The 7,973-nt window shown below is 38.6% G+C and overlaps 1 pseudogene; it reads right to left on the bottom strand.

Annotated features, from left to right (window-relative positions):
- Positions 1-4,111: 4,111 nt before the first annotated feature.
- Positions 4,112-5,879, bottom strand: LOC124110272 (RNA-binding protein with multiple splicing 2-like; annotated as a pseudogene).
- Between the last annotated feature and the right edge of the window lie 2,094 nt (positions 5,880-7,973).

The following is a 7,973-nucleotide window of genomic DNA, read 5'->3' as shown; positions in this document are numbered from 1 at the left end:
TGGGCATGGTAACACGTGCCTGTAATTCCAGAGACTCTGGAGGTTGAGGCAGGAGGATCACAAAGTTCAAAGCCAGCCTCAGCAATTTAGTGAGGGCCTAAGCAACTGAGTGACACTCTGTCTCACGATAAAAAAATAATAATAAAAAGGGATGGGGATATGGCTCAGTAGTTAAGCAACCCTGAGTTCAATCCCTGGTACTAAAAAAAAAAAAAAAAAAAAACAGACAGCTGAAATTGAAGAGCCACAACTATGCCTGTTGGATGAATCAAAAATTTACAGCAGGTTAGATGGATTCTGTTGTTCTTATTTAATTGGTGACTAGAAATGTCTGAAAACACATATAGTAAAACATTAAAATGGTCAAGTGTTAAAGTCAATATCTACCTGAAACCAAGGCCAAAATAATGCTCATCTTAGAAAATTTCTTTGCAATACAACAGTAAGTCCAAAATTACACCAAAAAAACTTTCCAAAAATTAGGTTTTCTGATGCAAAAATGTTATTAATATTTTAAATTGACAAATTATAATTGTATTTATTTCTGAGACACAATGTGATATTTTGCTATATGTATACAATATAGAATGATTAAATCAAACCAATTAAAATCACAGTTCAGGAACATTAATTTCTTTGCACTGTCAATTTTGTGCACTGCTTGAAGAAAATGCTTTCTGAATGTTTTCAGAAGCAGTTTTAAAATCGTTGCCCTTGTTAATATTTTTATTAATGATAAAATTTTTCTTTTGATTAAATTTAATTTTAAACTGCATTATTTTTAATTTAACATACAGTGCATTTGACCATTTTAAAATTATTATTATTTTTATTTGTTCTACTTAGTTATACATACAGCAGAATGCATTTCAATTCGTCATACACAAATGGAGTGCAATATTTCAATTCTCTGGTTGTACATGGGGTAGAGATGCACCATTCATGCAGTCATACATGTACCTAGGGTAATGATGTCCATACCATCCCCTCTTTCCCACCCTCATAACCCCCTTCCCACTCTCCCCTTTGCCCAATCCAAAGTTCCTCCATTATTCCCATGCCCTGCCTCCCATAATAGATCAGGATCCATTAATTAGAGAAAACATTCGGCCTTTAGTTTTTTAGGATTGGCTTACTTCACTTAGCTTAATATTCTCCAACTCCATTCATTTAACTGCAAATACTATAATTTTATTCTCTTTTAAGTCTTTAGGGTATAGACTAAAGAGTGGGATAACTAAGTCAAATGGTGCTTCAATTCCAAGTTTTCTGAGGATTGCCACACTGCTTTCCAAAGTGGTTGCACCAATCTGCAGTCCCAATATCAATATATGAGTGTAGTTTTTTTCCCCCCATGTCCTCTTCAACACTTATTATTGCTTGTATTCTTGATAACTGCCATTTTGACTGAGTGAGATGAAATCTTAGAATAGTTTTGATTTGCATTTCTCTAATTACTAAAGATGTTGAACACTTTTTTATATATTTGTTGATTGCCTATATATCTTCTTCTGAGGAGTGTCTGTTCAGTTCCTTAGCCCATTTATTGATTGGATCTTTTTTTTTTTTGGTATTAAGTTCTTTATATATCCTAGAGATTAGTGCTCTATCTGATGTGCATGTGGTAAAAATTTGCTTCCATATTGTGGGCTCTCTCTTCACCTCAATGATTGTTTCTTTTCTGAGAAGAAGATTTTTTAGTTTGAATCCATCCCATTTATTGATTCTTGATTCTAATTCTTGTGCTATAAGAGTCTTGTTAAGGAAGTTGGGGCCTAATTTGATATGATGAAGATTTGGGTCCACTTTTTTTTCTATTAGGTGCAGAGTCTCTGGTTTAATTTATAGGTCCTTGATCTACTCTGAGTTGAATTTTGTGCATAATTAGAGATAGAGTTTTAATTTCATTTTGCTATATATGGATTTCCAGTTTTCCCAGCACCATTTGTTGAAGAGGCCATCTCTTCTCCAATGTATGTTTTTGGCACCTTTATCTAGTATGAGATAACTATATTTATGTGGGTTGGTCTCTGTGTCTTCTATTCTGTACCATTGGTCTATATGTCTATTTTGGTGCCAATACCATGCCATTTTGTTACTATTGCTCTGTAGTATAGTTTAATGTCTGGTATTGTGATGCCTCCTGCTTCACTTTTCTTGCTAAGGATTGCTTTGGCTATTCTGGGTCTCTAATTTTTCCAAATGGAATTTCATGATTGCTTTTTCTAATATTATGAATAATTTTATTTGGATTTTAATAGTAAGTGCATTAAATTTGTATAACAGTTTTGGTAGTATGGCCATTTTGACAATATTAGTTCTGCCTGTCCAAGAGCATGGGAGAGCTTTCCATCTTCTAATGTCTTCTTCAATTTCCTTCTCTAGTGTCCTGTAGTTTTCATTGTAAAGGTCTTTCACCTCTTTTTTAGATTGATTCCCAAGTATTTTATATTTTTGAGGCTATTTTGGATGGGGTAGTTTTCCTAATTTCTCTTTCAATGGATTCATCAGGGATATTGGTCTGAGGTTTTGTTCCTTGATGTGTCTTTGTCTGGTTTTGGTATCAGGGTGATGCTAGTGTTATAAAATGAGTTTTGAGTGTTCTCTCCTTTTCTATTTCATGGAATAATTTGAGGAATATTGCTATTAGTTCTTCTTTGAAGGTCTTGTATAACTTGACTGAGAATCTGTCTGGTCCTGGGCTTTTCTTGATTGTTAGGCTTTTGATGATGTGTTCTTTGCCTTTGCTTGAAATTGATCTGTTTAAATTGTGTATTTCCTACTGAATCAGTTTGGGTAGATCATATGTTTCTAGAAATTTGTCAGTGTCATCAATATTTTCTATTTTATTGGAGTATAAATTTTCAAAATAGTTTCTAACTATCTTCTGTATTTCAATAGTATCCATCGTGATATTTCCTTTTTCATCATGAACTTTAGTAATTTGAGTTTTCTCTCCTTCTCTTCATTAGCATTGCTAAGGATTTATCAATTTTATTTATTTTTTTCAAAGAACCAACTTTATATTTTGTCAATTTTTGAAATTTTTTTGTTTGAATTTCATTGATTTTAGCTCTGATTTTAATTATTTCCTATTTTCTACTACTTTTAGTGTTGATTTGTACTTCTTTTTCTAGGGCTTTGAGATGTAATGTTAGGTCATTTGTTAACTTTTATTCTTTTAATGAATGAGCTCAATGCAATGAACTTTCCTCTTAGCACTGCCTCATAGTGTCCCAGAGATTTTGATATGTTGTATCAGTGTTCTCATTTAACTCTAAGAATTCTTTTTATCTCCTTCCTGATGTCTTCTGCTATTCATTGCTCATTTAATATTATATTATTTAGTCTCCAGGTGTTGGAGTGGCTTCTGTTTTTTATTTTATCATTGATTTCTAGTTTTATTCCATTATGATCTAATAGAATATAAGGTAACTAAGAGTTGCTTTGTGGCATAATATATCATCTGTTTTAGAGAAGGATCCATGTGCTGCTGAAAAGAAAGTGTATTCACTTGTTGATGGATGAATACTCTATATATGAGTGTTAAGTCTAAATCATTGGTTGTATTATTGAGTTCTATAGTTTCTTTGTTCAGTTTTTGTTTGAAAGATATATCCAGTGTTGACAGATGTGTGTTAAAGTCACCCAGTATTATTGTGTTGTGATCTATTTGCTTCTTGAAATTGAGAAGGATTTGTTAGATTTATGGAGATGCTCCATTGTTTGGGCATAGGTATTTATGATTGTTATATCTTGTTGATGTATGATTCTCTTAAGCAGTATGAAATGTCCTTCTTTATCTCTTCTGACTAACTTTTGTTTGAAGTCCGTTTTATCTGATATTAGGATGGAAACCCCTGCTTGTTTGTGGCCCATGTTAGTGATGTGTTTTTTTCCCATCCTTTCACCTTAAGTCTATGGGTGTCTTTTCCTGTGAGATGAGTCTCTTGAAGGCAGCATATTGTTGGATCTCTCTTTTTTAATCCAATCTGCCAGTCTACATCTTCTAAGTGATGAGCTTAGGCCATTAACATTCAGGGTTATTATTGAGACCTGGTTTGTATTCCTGGTCATTTTGGTTTATTTTTGTTTTTTTTTTTTGTTTTGTTTTTTTTCACTTTGGATTTTTTAATTTTACATTTCATATATTATCCAGTTTCACATTCTCACAGGATCAACAATTACAACAGCCACCTAGTCTCCCACATCTGAAATGGCAAGACAGTCACAGCTGTGACTAACGGTAAAGCACTGATATGCTCACAAAACAAAATAAAATTGCACATTTTTTTTCTTTATTTTTCTTAAACCAACGCCTGACACAAAGGCTCACTGCTGAAGAATGGAAACCCGTTTCTTCTTCGTGCCTCAAACTAAACATTAAACTTATCTGACAAGGCGAACAAGGTCTCTTTAATAATTAATGGTACACACATGAAAATCCTTTATGATGCATAAATATTTTGTTACACAGGGTACAAAAATACTTTTCACGTTTTGGTTGACTTTAAGGTTTGGAAAGAACAAGGAGCAGTGGTGGGGGCAGGGCGCCCTGTGGAGAGGTCAGCAAGACGGGCAGAGGAGAGGACTTTCTTATAATTATTGGCCCATCTGAGAAGGAAGCAGAGGACTGATTCGAAATGACAAGGCAAATGTCGTGTGGTGGCTGCTGAGCCTGGAAGTGTGTGTGGTGCATGGGTCCTCGGGGGAGAAGTGGCCACAGGGCTCAGGCCTCTCTGAAGCACAGTGGGTGTAGGGGCAGGGTGTGGAGAGAGGGACCAGGCACCATAAGCTAGGACCTGTTGCTATGGAGACAGTGTGAGAACAAACTGTACACTCACATATACACAAGTTTAAGTGTCTTAATTCATGCCAGAAAACATGCAAAATTAAATGCCTCATTTTCTTGAGGGGGAGCTTAAGAAGCATGTTTGAGTGGGAGGTCAGGTCAGGTCTTGCTGGGTCACAGTGAGGCCTCCTAGCTGTGTCTGGGTGTCCCAGCAAGAAGGCCCTCAAATCCTCCAGGGAGGCCTTGGAGAAGGGTTTGGGGTAGAACAAGCCTGAGGAAGAGGGAAAGGAACAGGAAGCAGTTCACTGAGTCAGGCTTAAGATTCACAGTCTCCGGAGAAGCAGCAGCTCTGCACAGGCCGCACGCAGGGGGCGGTGGAAGCTCAGGGCCCTATTCTGGCCCCACCACATAGTCCCAGAACCAACTTCCTGGCGACCAGACTGAAGAATCAACAGAACTGGCGATACTTCCATCCTTGCTAGGTGCCGTCAGAGGAGGGATACCAGCGCACCTGAGCATGGAGGGCAGCAGCAGCAGCAGCAGCAGTGGCAGCTGGGTAGGTGAACGCAACATGTGAGATGGCTGGGGTCAGCTCTGTGGTGTACAGAGGATAAGGGGCCCAGGCCTCTGGGGACGCAGGGATCAGAGCAGCCCCCATCAGGTCATAGGGATTCCGGGCGATGAAATGTGCTCCTAGGGCAGGGTGAACACTGGTGGGATTTGGTGTTGCCATTAACTTGCTCTTGGCCATCTTGGTGTTGGCTTTGGCAAACTCTAGCCTCAGGGTTTGCGGGTTCTCAGGATCAAAGCGAATACCGTTCAATGCATTCTTGGCGGCTTCTGCTCCTGCCCGGCTGTCAAAGATGACAAAACCAACAGGCTGTCTCGAGGTGAGCTTGATCAGGGACCCTTCATATCCCTTGAACGGCCGGAAGAGCAGGTAGAGTTCTCTGGGTTTAATGTCCACGGGGAGGCCACTGACAAACAATGTCCGAACCTCCTCCTCCAGGGTTGTGCCGGAGCCCGTGCCGGTGCCGGTGCTGTGCTACCCGTCCGGCTTCAGGTTGCTCATGGTGAAGGGGGAAGGGGTGGCGAGGGAAGGGAACGCGGAGGGTGAGCGCGGTGCCTGGCCCCGGCCGGGTTGTGGGAAGGGGCGCGGTCTATTTTTGGTTTTTAACTTGATTTGGTTTCTCCTTTGATTGGATTTTCTTTAAGTGTAGTTCCTCCCATTGCTGATTTTCATTGCTGTTTTCATTTCCTCCTCATAAAATATTTTGCCAAGAATATTCTATAGTGCGGGCTTTTTCATTGTAAATTCTTTTTAATTTTTGTTTATCATGGAAGGTTTTTTATTTTGTCATCAAAGCTGAAGCTTAATTTTGCTGGATATTAGATTCTTGGTTGGCACCATTTTCTTTCAGAGCTTGGTATATGTTGTTCCAGGATCTCATAGGTTTGTGTTCTGGGTTGAGAAATCTGCTGTGATTCAAATTGGTTTCCCCCTAAATGTAATCTGAAACTTTTCTCTTGTGGCCTTTAAAATTCTATCCTTATTCTATATGCTAGGCATTTTCATTATAATGTGACTTGATGTAGATCTGTTGTAATTTTGTACATTTGGTGTCCTGTAAGCCTCTTGTATTTGATTTTCCAATTCATTCTTCATGTTTGGGAAATTTTCTGATATTATTTCATTAAAGAGATTGTGCATTCGTATCTCTGTGCCTTCCTCTATCCCAATAATTCTTAGATTTGGTCTTTTCATGTTGTCCCATAATTCTTGAAGGTTCTGATCATGGTTTCTCACCATCTTTATTGTGTGGTCAACTTTATTTCCAAGATTATATATTTTGTTTTCATTGCCTGAGGTTCTGTCTTCCACATAATCTAGTCTGTTGTTGATGCTTTCTATTGAATTTTTTATTTGGTTTATTGTTTCCTTCATTTCAAGTATTTGTGTTGTTTTCTCTTCAGAGTCTCTATCTCTTTTTTTTTTTTTTTTTTTTGAGAGAGAGAGAGAGAGAGAGAATGAGAATGAATATTTTTTGTAGATGGACACAACACAATGCCTTTATTTTTATGTGGTGCTGAGAATCGAACCTAGGTCCTGCCCGTGCTAGGCGAGCGCTCTACTGCTGAGCCATAATCCCAGCCCCTCTATCTCTTTCTTAAAGTAATCTTTTGCTACCTGTATTCCCTTTTCTTTGTTGAAACGGTCAATTGTTGCCTGTATTTGCTCTCTTAAATCATTCTTTGGTTTGCACATTTTAATTATGTACATTCTGAACTCCTCTGACATTTTATCTACTGAGCTGTCAATGGATTCTATTATTGTATCAGCTTGGTTTGTTTTGGGCACTTTCTTCCCTTGTATCTTCATGTTGTCTGTGTGTCTTCCTCTCTAGCAGTGTGGATTCGAGGTATTTCAGTTTCTACCTTATAATCTTGCACTGTCCCTGCAGGTTACCAATACCTTGCCTGCAGGGACATGGATGATGGTCTTGTAGGTCCTGGCTGTTCTCACTAGATGGAAGCTAGCCAGCAGAGGCATCCCACGCATTGGTAGATGAGGCCACAGCATGGTTGCTCTCCTCCTACCACATAGTGGGCCGAGGTCGCTCAAGTTTGACCAAATTTTAATGTACAGTTCTCTAAGGAGCTCAAAAAGCAACTTTATGGGATCATTTTCCTGAACCCTTCCTTGTCTGCATCTCCCTATTACTTCTTTTCATTTCTAGGGCTCCCATATTCATTCCTCTGTCAGAAAGATGGGACTATAGTTGCCCCATTCTGCCACGTTCCTTCCTTCCTTCCTTCCTTCCTTCCTTCCTTCCTTCCTTCCTTCCTTCCTCCCTCCCTCCCTCCCTCCCTCCCTCCCTCCCTTTCTCCCTCTCTCTCTCTTTCTTTCTTTCTTTCTCTCTCTCTTTCTCTCTCTCTCTCTTTCTCTCCTCTTCTCTTCTCTTCTCTTCTCTCTCTCTCTCTTTCTCTCCCTCTGGGTCTCAAGCATGCAAGGCAAGTGCTCTACCACTAACTAATTACTTTTCCAGTCCTTTTTATTTTTTCTTATTATTTTTTACTTACTTTTCTTTTTCTTTTTGGTACTGGGGATTGAACTCAGGGTGCACTTAACCACTGAACCATATCCCCATGTCTTTTTGTTTATTTTTTGAGACAGGATATT

The sequence above is a fragment of the Marmota monax genome, unplaced genomic scaffold (assembly GCF_021218885.2).
Source record: "Marmota monax isolate L192 unplaced genomic scaffold, Marmota_monax_Labrador192_F-V1.1 WCK01_AAM20220418_F8-fsc00054, whole genome shotgun sequence".
Taxonomy (NCBI): Eukaryota; Metazoa; Chordata; class Mammalia; order Rodentia; family Sciuridae; genus Marmota; species Marmota monax.
The sequence above is the reverse complement of the archived record's forward strand: the minus strand, read 5'-3'. Positions and strand labels throughout refer to the sequence as shown.